This window comes from Theropithecus gelada, chromosome 5 (genome assembly GCF_003255815.1).
Source record: "Theropithecus gelada isolate Dixy chromosome 5, Tgel_1.0, whole genome shotgun sequence".
NCBI lineage: Eukaryota > Metazoa > Chordata > Mammalia > Primates > Cercopithecidae > Theropithecus > Theropithecus gelada.
The window spans coordinates 133,914,378-133,931,840 of record NC_037672.1 but is presented as its reverse complement, the minus strand read 5'-3'; positions in this window follow the sequence as shown (position 1 = coordinate 133,931,840).

Here is a 17,463-nt window from a genome sequence, read left to right as displayed (position 1 = left end):
GGGATTCCTTTAATAACATTAAAACTTACTAATATTTCACCCATAATATTTTCCTTTATTATACAATTTATCTATCATTTATTTTTAATTATATGGGAACTTTTCAAGATTCTTTATTACTTTGACACTAGTTTTTTTTTCTAATAACCTAATCTATAATACGCTGCTTATATTCTAAAAATCAGAAATTTGTGACATAACACTCCAGCCTGGGCGATAAAGTGAGATCCTGTCTCAAAAAAGTAAATAAAATAAAAATAAATAAATAAATAAAACTCAGAAATAGTTTACATTTAACAAAATTCAAGTCTACAAATATTTATTGAGCTGCTGCTATGTGCAACTAATTAGACTAGAAGCCATGATCCTTTTTTGATCTCAGAGTTTTCTCTCTTTGTTTCTTCCACTTTTATTTTCCAAACATACTCTTGGTGTTTCTGAAGAATAAAATTCGTGAAAATGAAATTAGGACAGAAGTTATTATGTTGGCTAAACATGTTAACATTTATAAAATACTTAGAAGATCACCCAGCACATAGTGAATGTTTTGAAAGTAATATTAAGTTTAGTAAATGAAAAAATACAAATAACAAAAGTATGCATTTCTATGCATTTTCTTAACTCTTATTAAAATTGTCATAGGAAGACATGTTTTGCTTCTTTATATTGTGCTCCTTTTGAACTGTAAATGTTTCCTTGTGTTATATAATTTTCTCTGTATTTCATTATTATTATTATTGTTGTTATTACTGAGGCAAGGTCTCGCTCTGTTGCCCAGGCTACAGTGAAGTGGCACAATCACAGTTCACTGCAGCCTTGAACTCCTTGGCTCAAGTAATCCTCAGCCTCTCGAGCAGCACATCACCATGCCTGGTTAATTTTTTAATTTTTGAAGAAATGAGAGTCTTACTATGTTGCCCCGGTTGATCTGAAATCCCCAGGCTCAAGTGATCCTCCTGGCTCGTCTTCCCAAAGTGCTAGCATTACAGGCATGAGCCACCATGCCCAGCCTATTTAATTTTTAACAGGAAGATGAATTAACTTTGGCTGCATTATAGGAGAACCTCAGCTCTTCTTTCAGGTCCTCATGTAGGTGAACATTTAGGTTTGCAGCAGCCCATTTGGTCCTGAGAGATTCTGCAATAAGCAAAATGTTGAGAGAACCAAGAAAGAGAGGTTGGGTGGGGTTCCTTTGTTGTGGAAGCAGCTGGATTCTAACTAGAGCCAGCTGTTCATCAGCTGGAATAAATGCACTAATTGAACACCAGCGATGCCAGTTCACAGTCACTTTGGCCCAGATACTAGCTTTAAGCTGCGGCCTGCAGGAATCACCACATCAGGCTCTCCGTTCAACATGGCCTCCTGCACCTCCTGGGTTTCACAGAAGCATTACTGGAAGGACTGCTGTGGTCCCTAACTGATCCAATCTTGTCTTTACCTTTCTAATTATGAGAGCTCCATTATCAAGTTACAAGTGATTTGTGGCAAGTCGTGTGTCATATTGGTCCTTTCTTCTATCTGGCCTTATCTGAACTTCTCTGGCAGAAATGTCTTTGGATACTTGACATGTATATATAACTACTTTTTCTAGTTTCCAGTGCTATTCTTTTACCCGCATTATGGCGACTTTATTTGAAGATGAATTGGCTTGTGGGCAACTTAAGAACATATTCTCCCATCTCACATTGTAAGTTTGATTCTTACCAGTAACAAAATTACATCTTGATGGACTGTCATTGTTCCTTCCCATGCTTACATATATGATACTACAAATAATAATTTCTTCCTACCTGAAAATAGAACAAATTCTTGAGGAATGACAGGAATTTAAGACAAAACTTTTCCCCTAAGACAACCCTCTATAAATTGTTGTCCCATTGATTTTGCTGCCATGTATTTCATGTCAATGTCATGTGTTCCTTTGAATCCTGAAAGAATAATTCAGTGTATTTTAAATGAAAGCAAGTCTTGGAGTGAAGTATCTTAATTATAAGTGTTATGAGTCCACTGTTTGAGAGGGTTTTACTCCAGAGATTACAAATAGAATGAAGTACCTCCAATTAAATATCAGATTGACAAGAATTTTTCACTGTGCTCACTGACAACACTCAGATAACTCATTCAGAATTAGAGATTCAAGTACTCTTAATGACAGCAGGACTCTACTTTCTACTCATTTGCCACTTCTGTCTCTGTGTACAAAAATACTGGAACTCTTATTCTATTGAAGTGTGTTTGTGTGTGTGTCTCTGTGTGTGTGTGTATAGTAAAAAGTATCAAAAAAGAAAAAAATATGTTGCTGTTTTTTTTTTTTTTTATCTGCATCCAAGGAGATTTTAAGAATTTCTTTCTGAACATGTTATCTACAACTACATAGCTCAAATCCACATTAAGGACTATCTTTATAATAATGACTTAGTGTTTAAGTGCAAGGAATTTATATAACAATATGCATTGCATATATGTGAAAGTAAAATAAGGCAGATATTATTTACAAATTATATATACATATACATATTCTCTGAAATTAGGATAGTATGATTTATAATAAAAAGAGAAAGACCAAATAAACCAATACAAAAACTTCCAAGAGAGCATCATTTCATCAAAAACTTTACATAGTTTTACCTTTCCAAATTTATAAAAGTGTAATCTTAAAAATAAACAGATTAATTTGTCTGTCTACTATTTAGCAAAGATGAATACTCAAAACAAACAGAAAAAAATGTTGACAGCTGGGATAATGTGCCTTAATGGTTCATTGACAGGCAGACTGGTTTGGAGCATCTGCATATTTATTTCTGCTTCCGTTGTGGTCCAGCTGTAAGTGTTACCACATTTCATAATGCCTTCAGTCAGATCCGCACCCTTAATGGATATCAGGGTATCATTATTTTTTTATAGCCGCCCTCCCATGGGTTTCATTCAAAGTAGGCAATAATAAATATATATGAGTGATACAGTTAATGTTCCACAATTTTCTGTTCCATTTTCCCATGGGAGTGACCAATATTGATAGATGAAAGCAAATGTGTGGTTATGTACTGACTCAGTGTATCTCAGTTTGCTTCCCCAGTGATTTTGCGAATTAATCCTTTCTTACCCTTTTGCATTAAAATGTATAATAATCTGACAAATTTTCCATGAAAGAAGTAGGTCATGTGTATTAATGGACCCCTAAAGATGCATTCCTACTTATTTTTCTTTACCTTGTGATTGATTTCTGCCTTCTTAGTCAGCTCTCCCTTTAATGCTATAGAAACACTTAAGGTTCTCCAAGAAGTAAGATGAAAGCTGAATTACAATTCATTTTTTCCTCAGGGCCTCAAATGATAAAGGTGGCTTCAGAAATTTGAGACATGCTGAGATTTAGCTGAAAGTAAGAAGAGACTTAAATCATTCCCCTAACAGAAAAGCCTGCAGGCAAGTAAGGTGGACCAATTAAAGCGTTCCAAGTCATTCCCAATGGTTTTTTAAGTCAGATGTTAATTATCACTAGACTCAGTAGGGACTGAGCATTCTTTCTGTGTATCAAGATCTACTTGGTCCTTAATTTGGCTTTGTCAAAATAACCTTTGGCTGTGAGGAAAGTCTTCTTAAACTTGTCAGACTGATTAAGCTCTGCTATACAAGAATGGTGAACTAATTTTATTTTGAAGCCCTTTGATATCCACACTAAATTTCTGTCCAGAATACATCTGCCAGTTAAATAGTTTAAACTGAATCCCCACAGATAATCTTGAGGCATTTGAAATTTTTTTATTATGTAGAGTCAACATTATTATGATATTTCTAATCATAAGACAATAGAAACTAACTTTATGACTATATTTTTGTTAAAATAATAATTAGAAAAGGTAAACAATGATACTATCTTTCTATACATGACAAATATCATGGCTCTAGTTTATTTCCTGGAGAAGAACAATTATGTAATTGTTGGGCAGTATCTTGGATGGTCAGCCCAGAACTAAGATCTTGTTAGAGTATAATAAATATGTAGAATCTGTCTATTACTTTCGAGTCCTGACATTCTCACCAGTCCATTTAAACAAACCAAAGTGTGTGTTCCACAATGTATCTATTTCTCACTCATAATTTATTTTGTGACAAAAAATTCTAATCGTACTGACACTTTGAAGCAGAAGTTGGTGCTATAGCTGAAAAGGCATAAGTTTTAAAGATAAATAAAATAGAATTTATGTCTCAGCCCTTTGTCTTACCCATGTGTGGCCCTGGGCAAATGACTTACGTGAGTCTCAAACTCCTTAACCTTAAAAAGTGGATAATGACTCCAACTGTGTAGAATTTGTTGAAAGTATCAGAATTTAACTCATCTGATATGGTGAACACAGTACCTGGCAAAAACTGGAAGCATGTTAAGATGTCTTACTGTTATTATTAGAATTTTCATTCTGTTAGGGCATTTCAAATTAACCGTTCATTGCCACATTAAGAATTTTACATAACTATGGAAATTTATTATTATCCTGTTGTAACATTTTATATTTGGAAACATAACAAAGAAGAATGCTTCCTGGATTTTTTTAAATGTTGCAGCTTCACAGTTGCCTAGAAAATTGTGTTTAAGGTTTTTTTTTTTTTTTTTTAACAAATCCATGCATGCTGAAGAGTGTAATTGTAAGCACATGGTGTACGTGGGCACATAGAGTACTGTCTCATTTGTGTCTTTCTGTCTGCCAAATAATACAGAACCTGCTAAAATAAGTGAAATGGAGAGTGAGCCAATTTTCAGAGAAGCTATAGGAAGGACACATGTGATACACTGGGAGAATGCAAGGCCAGAAATAAACAGTAGTAGAGCATAATCTCTTGCTAAGAGTGACATTTCCAAGTTTGGACTAAATTTCATCAGTTCCCTAAGATGCAAGCCAGGAAGCTATTGGGACATAACTCTGTATATGGCCTAGAGTTTCTCTCAACTTTCAGCTATGCAATTTCAGTTTCCTTCAAAACTCAAAAAGTTTCAGTTTTTTAGTAAATTAGGGTGAGTAAAAACTGTGTGAGCAATAGAAAATCTGAATAATAATACTGGTGGGTCTTAAAATTTCACTAGACCGTTAAGTTAGTAGAGACAGCAGAAGGTGAGGGCAACAAAACAAGTATCCTCACCTGCCAGGTAATACAGCAAGCAACTTTGACACAAGTTAAAGTTAAAGGCTTTTATACTTAAAGGAAAACAGTCATATTATGTTTAGGGATAGATACTTTCTACAAAAAGACAGCAATAGCTATATGGACAGGACCACTTTCCATCAAAAGAGCTAAACTCAGATCATCATCATATGCAAGTAAAATGCTGGTTACTAAAAGTTTCTGTTAATTTTTATAACCCACTAGAAGATTACAGAAACATTGAATGATTCCCAATAGTAATTGTAATCACTTGTGCTGTGTATAATGTTGTTCTGAGAACGTCAATTGCTTAAAATTGATAACAGTTCCACCCTAGCATTTTATAGCCAATTATGTGTCTCTTTCATTTGTCACACCAGATTAGATTTCTGGTCCATCTAGTTAGGCAGATAGACTCTGCCAGTGGCCAACATAAGTGATGTTTCAATGTGAGGAAAAGAGAATACAATGATAGAAGTGAAATAAGTCAGCACAACTCACTGTGTATGCTTTCCATCAATAATAGCATGCAATCATTTATCTAGGGACTATTTACATATATAATACAAATATGTAGTCTGATACAACACAATGGAAAAATTCTGATATATTTTGACATAAAAATTATGTCAGAACATCTTTAAGGACATTTGTTTCTATCACTTTGAGAATTAGTTAAAAAGCATTGTCATATCTATGGTTTAAATGAAAAAAATATATACTCAATTGCCTCAAACAATAAAGTCATATTGGCTCTTATGATTGAAATGCTTAGAGTTAAGACAGTACCTAGGCAGTGATGTTTATTGGGACTCTCTCTGTTCCATTACCACCATTCCAATGTCAGTTCTGTCTTTAGGAAAGCTTTCCTCACTCTAGCTGGAAGGCTCCCTTGAGTTCCTGTGGGCACATCATGATGGTTAATTGTATGTGTCAACTTGACTGGAACAGGGGATGCCCAGACCTATGGTTAGACATTATTTCCAAGTGTGCTTATAAGAATATTTCTGAAACAAATTCTTATTTGAGTTAGTGGACTGAGTAAATAGGCATCTCTCTTCAATGTGGGTGGGCATCACCCAATCTACAGACAGCCTCAATAGAACAAAAAGCTTGAGAAAGGTATAATTCACTCTCTGCCTGAGTGTTTGAACTGGACCACTGACCTTCTCCTCCCCTCTGTGCTCCTGATTCTCTGGTCTTTTTTTCTAGACTGGAATCAACGCTGTCAGCTCTTAGACCTTGAACTACGTCCCTGGCAATACTGGAAACAGGTTGCAGATGTCAGATCATGGGATTTCCCAGACACCATACTCACAGGAGCCAATCTTTTATAATAAATCTCTTTCTCTGTCTCTCTTTCTCTGTGTCTCCGCCTGCCTCTCATCTATCTATCTATCTGTCTATCTATCTATCTCTCTATCTATCTATCTATCAATCAATCAATCAAATTGACTTTACTTGTCCGGAGAATCCTGGCAAATACATTTTTTTTTTTTTTCACACAAAAGGGGATATAAGGCACCCTGTTCTACCATCAGAGAACAAAAGACTCATTTCACTCTAATTTGATAATTTTAGGCCACAAGTGTTAGAAAAGAAGTTCTATTTTTTCAATTTCTCATATATTTTATGAGGTTTTTTGCAAGACTAGCATCCCCAGCCATTCTTCGGCATCTTCTATTCTCATTTTGATGAAGGAGGATTGTCCTATTTAATTAGAGGAGATCTTAAGGTTTCCATTCATTAGCAAACTCTCCTTGAGAAAATAGGAGTTCTTTCCTGTACTCTTGTAACACCCTGTGCTTACATCATCACGGGAAATAGCACAGTCTACTTTGGATTTTTCTCCCTTTTTTGGGTTTAAGCTTCTCTAAGGGAAAGGTAAGACATTTTTCATCATATCTATAGTCTGTTGTATGGCACAAAATTCATAGTAGTCAATATAAGGTTGGTGATTAATACCCTAAACTAAAATATAATTAAGTAGAATCATGCCATGCTTCAGAAATGCCCACATGAATTCATGTTGTACTTCTATCTGAAGAGATAAATAATAATTCTAATTGTGTTGTAAATCTTAAGCATTAGATTTTGATTAGACACTGTTGAGTTGAAGAGTGAGAATGGCGGCAGGAGAGCGGCAAGCTTTCTGCAAAGGAAAATGATATCTTAACTATAACTACCTGAATTCATGTTGTATTTCTTGTACTATTTCTTCATGTTACTTTCCTCAGCTTCAACTTGCTATGTGTTACTCCCTTCTCTCAAGGAGAGGGTGCTATAGTGTGAAAACCCAATCCTTACTCAATCAAGCTTTTGAAAAGATACTCACTTAAAGACTGATGAACTGGTGCTCTAGGTTGAAGAAAAAACCAAATGTTCTCATATAGGATGAGAATGTCTAGGTCTTGTGGACAAAGGTATTATTCTACTTCCTGCATAATTTTCTAATGAGAATACATGATTAACCATTGCATCTATCTATGTTTCAGCTATCTATCAATATTCTGGGTAATTCATTTATACTTCATTTAGGGACCATCCATTAAAAATGTTTAATCATTAATCCCACTTGGGGAGTTCAGGTGGAAGTAGAATTAATTCTGGAAAGAAGAGTATAGAATCAATGAAGGAGAATGAATTCACAATGAGGGAGAAGCTTGCAAAACTTTTTGCTTGGGTAAAAGACTTAACCTGAGATTATCTAAATTTGGGATTTTGCTCTAGCAATAAAGACAGTCCTTTAGCTTATACCATCTTCTATAGGGAGCTTGTGCTATAGTTTTCTAACAGTATTGAAGGAGAGTAAAAGAGTTTGTTGCTCTTTCCCCCAGCTACCTTTGATTACCATCTCCAAAGTTGGTAGATTTATTTATTGAGCTCTCGCTTTTTGTTAGACATTGTATGGTCTTCCATAATACAATAACTAACTCACTCAAAAGTAAAACACACTCTGTTTATGGCCTCCAAACTGTATGATTTCTTTTGAGAAAGGGAAGGTAAAAGAAATAAATAATAATCTTAATTGTGTCATAAATCTTAAGCATTAGATTTCTGATGAGACACTGTTGAGTTGAGGAATAAGAATGGGAGCTGGAGAGCAACAAGCTTTCTGCAAAGGAAAATGATATCTTAACTAGAAAACTGGAATATTGATACTTCAGCTTTGAGTCCAGTATTTTAGCTATGACAACACAACTCTGTTGCAAATAGCCACTGTAGCATATTAATAAGTTGATTTTTTTAGCATGACAGTGTTGAAAGTCTACCTGACTCATTTCTGTCACTAAATCTATGATTTGGGGGACAGCAAGTATAAGTGTCAGGCTGCAGCAAAAAGTAGCTAGAGTTTCTGTACTGAGGGAGGAGGTAGCCTTTGCAGTATCCTGGAGTCTCATGAAGAAGAGTAATAAGTAACAATTCATACATTGATGGCATCTGTTGCCTAATGAATGCTCGATAATCAGATAGCTGAATGGCATACCTCAGATGATCTGTGTATGCGTAGATTTTTAAATTTAAGTTTTGGTCACAATGTCTTTAGCACAATGAGTCCAGCTCATGTTCACCGAGAACGTTTTTTATAGAAGAGAAATAATATAGGACACTTTGAAAACATCTTACGTATCTCAAGAACGATAATTTTAAATGAGTGTTTTTGTAATTAGGAAAAGGAATATAATCAGACCATTTCTTTTATGAAGTTTTAAAAGAAAAAGCTACCAAATATTTAGAGGTGGATACTTGGGAGTAGAAAATAGTTCAGTAATTCTGGGCATGTGAGGTGATAAACTCCAGAACCAGTTCCACTAGAAAATTTCTGCATCTTAACATAAAATAATTAATAAAATATAAATGAGCCCACCCATTTATATATATCTGAACTATGACACAACATATTCACAGGTAGAAGCAATAGATAATAATGAGCTGATCCTATTATTCTTATCATTTAGTTCAAATGTGGAAACAGAACATTTTGGACTATACATTTTTCACATAGCCTTTGGAAAATTCAAGGAGGAAATATTGGACTCCCTGATAGTATGGTCAGGGGTAGCTGTAGCAATTAATGGAAAAAAATAGTAAAAATATTAGTATTCTGCTTTAGTAAGATATTTGATTCTTGTAATTAAGGTATTTGCCTATAAGTAGTTACCTGAAAATTAATATTATATAGTCCCTTTGTCAGTTGAGTGAAGTCCTTTAGAGTTCCCATAACATACTGTCTATCACTTTATTGTAGCTCTTCTCAGATCGTATTAGAACTGTCTCTCTGTGAGCATTTGAGGGTGAGGTTTCTTTCTTACTTGTGTAGGAATCCTCAGTACCTATTGTGGCTATTAGCACACAGTAAGAACTGAATCATTTTTTCTTAAGTAACCAGATTTCTAAAAGTCTATAGTCAAGTGAAGACCCTCAGCAAGCTACCAGTCTGTTAAAAACTTATGTAACTGCAACTGAAAAATGAGAAAAAACAGTATACAGTTATTATATCTTGCTTTCTTCCAATACAATGGAAATTCTAATCCTTACATATACAGAAGAAATATCTCAACAAAGTACCAAAATTAGGCTGAGTAGAAAGGAAGGAAAATGTCCATATTAAGTTCTTTTTTTTTTTTTTTCATAGCAAGTGTGTTAATTTAATTTAGATTTTGAGACATCCTGACATTATATGAGGCAGGTATAAAATTTTGTCTGGGAGTAACCAGCAAGAAAATATTTTACTATCTGTATATTTCAAATGCAATTATCAGCTGGTAATTCTACCCAGCTCTACTATTTACACGACCCGGCTGAGTTAGCAGGTTTATTCCTAGATGTGACTATTTAATCTCCACCTTTCCCCTCCATAGCCATATCTCTGGATTGAATCCTTTTATGCCATCCTGTTATTCAATAGTTGGAGACTCTTTGTATGCCTGAGTGACTGTGTTCCTTCAGAAACTGGTGGTCAGGATACAGTAGTTACAGTAACTGAAGGGGCTGCTCTGTCTTTGAACTTTACAAATTCTGGATGAGTCTAACTCACAATGGTTTGAGACAGGTAATAGTTGGTTTCCAGTTTATTCTGCATATGTAAACCTGCACACAGTCCCTGTGTCTGCTGCACTAAGAGTTGACGTGTGTCCATGCTAAGCAACTGGTTTTCCTAGTTGCAATCAGGATGACCTTTTGGATCACAGGTCAGGTAGAAATGTCAATGCAAAGAGTCAAACTCTGTGAAATATTTGCAGAGACTTATTCCAAGCCAAATATGAATGACCAATGTCCTGTGACACAGCCCCAGGAGATCCTGGGAACATGTGCCCAAGATGGTCAGGCTACTGGTTGGTTTTATACATTTTAGCGAGATATAAATCATCAATCAATACATATAAGATGTATAACGGTTTGGTACAGAAAGGTGCAACAACTCAAAGTGGCGGCTTCCAAGTCATAGGTGGATTCAGAGATTTTCTGATTGGCAACTGCTTGAAAGAGTTATTATCTAAAGACTTGGAACCAATAGAAAGGAATTTCCAGATTAAGGTAAGGGGTTGTAGAGATCAAGGTTTTATCATGCAGATAAAACCTCCAGGTGGCAGGCTTCAGAGCTCTTATCAAACCTAAAAAGATGCAGACTCAGTTAATTCTCTCTTGGATCAGGAAAAAGACCTGGAAAGGAAAGGGGATTCTTAAAAAAAAAAAAAGTATATTCTCCACTCTTTACAGGGCCATTTCAAAATATGTCAAAGAAATATATTTTTGGGTAAAATATTTTAATTTCTTCCAGTGCCTGCTATCTATCATGTGATGTTACACTAGAGTCAGGCTAGAATTTGGTATCTTATTGCTACACAAAGTCTATTTTTTCAGTCTAAAGATCTCTGCTTTAATAAGGCTAGTTAGCTGTGCTTGAATTCCAAAGAGAGGAGGGTATAATGAGGCATGTCCAACTTTATCTTTCCATCATGGTCTGAACTAGATTTTCAGGTTTACTTTGGAATGCCCTTGGCAGAGAGGGGGTACTTTCAGTTGCTTGGGAGGCTTAAGATTTTATTTGTGGTTTACAGAAGTATGAAAAATTATTGAACAGATGCATGACTTGAGATATGAAAACTGGCCAGGAAGTATTTATGTTGTTTTTGAGAAGACTCAAGAAAAGGTAGAGCTAAGACCTTGGCATGGAAATGCAGACGAGAAGGCCATTATGAGAGAAAGAACTGAATATTTTGGTGAACAAAAGGAAAGGAAAAGTCCTAGACCCAGAGTTTTAGAACAGACAGAAATTAGGCCCTGGTAGCAATTTTGTTGCCAAATCTGTATGGGTTTTGGCCATATGAAGACGAACAGTTGGCCGGGTGCAGTGGCTCACACGGGTAATCCTAGCACTTTGGGAGGCCAAGGGAGGAGGAACAAAATGTCAAGAGATCAAGATCATCCTGGCCAACATGGTGAAACCCCATCTCTACTAAAAATACAAAAATTAGGTGGGCGTGGTGGCATGCACCTGTAATCCCAGCTACTTGGGAGGCTGAGGCAGGAGAATTGCTTGAACTCAGGAGGCGGAGGTTGCAGTGAGCCAAGATTGTGCCACTGCACACCAGCCTGGCGACAAAGTGAGACTCCGTCTCAAAAATACTCAAGATGAACAGTTATGGTGCAATGAAGAGTCAGTCTCAAATTGCAGAGACAAATAGTAAAAAAATAAATGGAAAGGAGTTCCATATGGGCTTCTTACTCCAGATTGCAGATGCTGCATCACTGCCAATGGCACTATCTCCAAACAGGAAGTCCTTCTTGATCATTTGTCTCACAGTGGGTTTATGACAGCTGGAGTTCCCACAAAAACCAATGATGTTGACATATACAAATGAAAAATGTTGTTCCATATAACTTTTTTTTTTAGGGAGAATATTCATCACATGTATTTTAGCAGGTAGTGTAGGAGTCACAACCTATGGCCCTTGGGCCAAATCCAGCCTTTGGCCTGTTTGTAATAAAGTTTTATTAGGACATGTCCACTCTCATTCTTTTATGTCTGCCTGCTTTCAAGCTGCTGTAGCAGAACTGAGTGGTTACACAGAGACCATCTGCCCTGCAAAGCCTAAAATATTTACTACCTGTCTCCTTATAATAATAAGAAAATAATTGTCAATGCCTGTTAGAACATCAACTCACTCAAAATTTCTTTCCTTAGCAAATCTTAATACCTTCTATAAAATTCTTAAATTTTATATGGTTTTGCATAATTTTATAATTAAAAAGAGTTGTATCAACAGAACTGTTCCATGTTGTCATCTTCAATTTACATTTCCAAACATTTTTAATAGGCTACAGACTAAGGTTTTTTTGGTGCTGTTATGGAATCTTAATTCTTTGAATCAAATTGGTTACATGTATTTAACTATTTAGGCCAATATTTTTTATTCATGTAAATCAGAAGCCTAATACCTTTCCTGGGAAAGAGAGTGAATGATTAGCCTTTCTGATCTTTCTTTAAAGAAGACATTTACTCTTTATATTAATATGCTTTAAACCTAAAATTTTTATATTTTCATATATAACATGAAATTGGAAGAAGGGGCAGATATCTAAATCATGAGACTTACAATTTCCAAATTCTGACTTAGAATGACATGACATTCCTTCCCCAGTCTTCTGTCTTTCAACATTTTCTCACTTTCTGTCCCAGCATTGGCAGGACAGCCTTTTCTGGGATCCACAAGGTTTTATCTCAGAGGGTGGCAGAGGCATAATTGGCAAGAATTGACTAACTGGAATGGAATGACTTTATTAAAATTCTCTAGTACAGATTGAGAGATCAGGGGCAATATAACAACAGAGGAAGGGATGTTCCATAATGTCGGACAGCAAAAATTGCCAGAGGTCCGGTTGTCCTGACATTAAGAATCTCAAAGTAAAGTTAATTGTCCTTTACTTCTCCTTAAAGTGTCCTGAAATTAGGAAACTGCTTCACTTTTCTTTGGAAAATACCCTTTACGTCAGATCAAAGTTTCTCTTTTTTACTAGATCAAACTAAAATTAGAACAAAAACTCAACAATTTTCTAACACATATGCACCCAAAAATTTACACTGTCCTTTCAGGTTTCCTCAAGGTTGTTTTATTTAGACAAAGAAGGAGGAAAATAAAGCGAAACACATATCCTGGCGGATGCCCATCAGTATTTGAACATTAAAACTTGTTAAGCCGAAGAAGCTTTTATTAATTCAACCATCATTACACTTGGTTATTTCTCTCTTCCACAAAAAAGCTATGGTTTTGGAAATATACTAATAAGTCATCTCTCCTTTTTCTCCTTAAGTTATTGCTATCAGTTTTCTGCCCCCATAATTTCTCTGAGCCTGGAATATCCAAAATCATTGAACAAATTCACCCTAAATTACCTGAATATTTTTTTTCCTTTTCTCTTTGCATACAAGTGACATTTTAGTAGCATTTGTTTCTTTTGCTCCCTTACTCCATCTTAAAGTATAATTTTACTTCTATAAAGCTACAAAACTATATTTCACACCACACAACTATCTTGCTTGCTAAAGATATAGGTTGAATTGCCTATTGGACATGTACCCATGAGTCATAGACATATCATACTCAATGTTTGATTATTTAAAAACATTATGTCTCAAACTTGCCTCTTTTCCAGTGATCCCTCTTTTGTTTTTATATTTTTGTAGAGATGAGGCCTCACTGTGTTACCCAGGCTTGTCTCAAACTATTGGCCTCAAATGATCTTGCTGCCTCAGCCTCCCAAAGTGCTGAGATTACTGGTGTGAGCCACCACTTCCAGCCTGATCTCCCTTTAAGTGAATGATATTGGTATTTACCCAGTTGCCTTCTGTGGGAGACAGACGTCTGATTATAGCACTTCTCTGTTTGCAACTTTTCAATGGCTTCCCTTTCCTTTAAGAAGAAAGTCTATACTCTGAAACCTGACTTACATGTCCCATCATGGTTTGGTTCCTGTTTCCCTTTCCAACTTTGTCTCTTAAGCTAGTATAATTTTCCCTCCATAATCCAGTAACTATCACTGAATTTATTTTCCATCCCTTAAGAGTCTCATGTTTTGTTGTCATATTTAAATTTTAAAGTATGCATTTCCCTCTGACTGTAAGATATACTTCCACTCTGTGTGATAAGTATGGTGCGGACAGTGGAAGACATGTCTGCTTACCATTATATTCCCACCCTCAAGACAGTGCATGGCATTGAGTAGACAGTAGAACATGGCACAATAACACTCAGCCTTGCTATCAGTTATTCTGTTCTGGATATTTTGACCCTATAAATGTTATTGTTGTGGTTGTTGTTATCGTAATTTGTTTATTTGTTTGTTTTGAAGCAGACTGATACATCTTTTAATGTGCATTTATAGTGTACTAAAGCAATTTGAGCAAAAGCAAGTATACTATTTATCACAACTGTGTTCTGAACAGCCTCTGAAGTTTGATGAAAAGCTACAGCCATTTATTTTTAGGGACAGAGTGCCAGCCAGAAGCCCTTCTTTTCCTCACTGTATGAGAGTCACACTCAAAGTGAGAGCTATGGGGAAGGCCAGTTAGCTATGGGTGTCACCACATGGGAAAACTGATCTTTTAAATACGAGTGAAGTATATAAGTTATTTATAACTGATTCATGATATACTTGGGCAGAAAAGTTGTGTTTTCAATGGTTTTATTAACGTTAAAAACAATTTATCATTTTTCTTTTTCTTTTTTTTTTTTTGACTGGGAGTTTTGCTCTTGTTGCCCAGGTTGGAATGCAATGGCACGATCTTGGCTCACCGTAACCTCCACCTCCTGGGTTCAACTGATTCTCCTGCCTCAGCCTACCGGGTCGTGGGGATTACAGGCTCCTGACACCATGCCCAGCTAATTTATGTAGTTTTAGTAGAGATAGGATTTCTCCATGTTGGTCAGGCTGGTCTCAAATTCCTGACCTCAGGTGATCTGCCCACCTTGGCCTCCCAAAGTGTTGGGATTACAGGCGTGAGCCACCACGCCCAGTTAATTTATCATTTTTCTCTCCACTTGCCATACTTGTTTGATGTTTTTGTTTATCAACTTAGTTTTAAGACTATGGACACTTAGAGTAAGAACAAATAAAATAACATTATTTTAACTTTCGTATTTCTAGCTTTAAATTGGTGTTACTAGTGATTTGAATTTCTTAATTTGTTTATTTATAATATTCATTACTTACTGGATGCTTCTGAATTTTAACAAAAAGTACTCCACATTTACAAAGGTAATAATCGACCTACACAACATTTTCATTAGTTCAGGTTGTTGGGAAGTTTGAAGACTTCAATGTAAGCAACATATGCAATATGTTCTAATTTTTCCACATGAAGTAGTATGTAGACTTACAGAAGTTACTCAGACACTGTGAAAATGATATATGGGCTACAAATGCATTAATACTACTACTGATCCTAGGAAATAGCCCCAGTGTTCATGTATTGTATTCTACAACTGGAATCAAAAGAAATAATAAAAAGATATATCAAGATAATTTAACATGATGTGTGCAATTCAATTAAAACCCAAAATATTTCTTCCAGCTTTTGCAGATTTATTTCTATTACTCTTAGATTTTGAAACTAAATTCCAATAGCTAGATGATTATATTAGCACCACCGAGCCGATCAACGTGAAAAAATATTTTAAAGAGATACTAACACACATGCATCATTAGCCATTAAAAATTCCCTCTCAGTTATTGGAAGAGATGGTAAGAATGGTACATATTGGAAACTACTTGGCTAACAGGAATATAAACTATCCAGAATAAATACTACTACAAATTAATGTACTTTGCTTCAAAATCTTGTTGAAAAGATATTGAAAAAATTTAAAAGTAGAGATTGAAAAATAAAAATTAAGTATATTTTTTATCACAAGGCAAAACAAGAAACAGAATGTGATCCAGGAAATATATAGGAGATTGATTGCAGAAATGAGGGCATATAATCTACATAAAACAACTTTGGTAATACATAGTAGTGATTGTATCTGGTTAATACATTATGAGAGTGGCAACATGTCCAGCCAAAAGCAACAGTGTTTAATGAAGACTGTTAGAGTTTAAGTAAAGATAACTATTTTTGCTGATGATGCTGCTTATATGAATGGATTTTTTAACCTTATAGAACTTAGTCACTGATTGGTGATATACACTTTTATGAAATTTAATTATGTTTATAAACTTTAAGGATCCTAAGCTAAATAAACTTAATGAAGTTTATTATAAACATAAAGTAGTTCAACCTTTTGAAGACCCACAGATTTAGCAACTAACCTACTCATTTACTAATAATTGTATTAAATTTAATTCACTTTCCAGAGTCTATATGATAAGCTCTTAAAGCATAGTGGTCATACATTATTTGCATACATTGTAAGAATGCTTGAAATTCCATTTATAATGCATTTGGAGGAACTTTAGCTTATCATTGGAAAGATGCTATGATCATTAGAAGGCATTGTAAGTAGATTATTGCTCATGACAACCACATTCTTTCAGCATGGCCCAAATTCATGACTTGTACATTAAGTTCACACACACACACACACACACACACACACACATTGCCTCTGTGCAAATAAAAATATATTCTTAAAAGAAGTAACATTTGAAATGTAGAATACGTAACACTTTAAGACTATGTTCTATTACATATTGTTTTTGGAAATGGCAAATAATATGGGAATTGATTATTTTAGGCATATGACCCTCACATGCTCTTTTAAATCTTCAAATTTATTTGGAAAGGTGTCAGGTACCTGTTACAAACACCAAGACCCATCAGCTCTCTAGATGTGTTTTCTTAAGACAAAAACAATTTAGCTGGCAGAAATAAGAAAATTGCCTCAGAAGTAAATTCACCAAATTTACACTTACGACCCAAATGATTTTTGACAAAGGTGCTAAGAATATACACTAAGAAAATGGGACCCTCTTCAATAAATGGTCCTTGGAAAAATGGACATCCACATGCAGAAGAATAAAGCTAGATGCTTATCTCTCATCAAGCATAAAAATCAACTCAAAATGGATTAAAGACTTAAACATGAAACTATAAAATTACTGAAAGGAAACAGGGGAAATGCTCAGGACATTGGTTTTATGGCTAACACTTCAAAAGCATGGGCAATTCCCCCAAATTCTGACAAATAGGATTAAATTAAACTAAAATGCTCTTCACAGAAAAGAAAGCAAACAATAAAATGAAAAGACAACATGTAGAATGAGAAAAAAAAATTGCAAACTACTCATTTAACAAGAGACTTACATGTAACACCTACCAAAAAC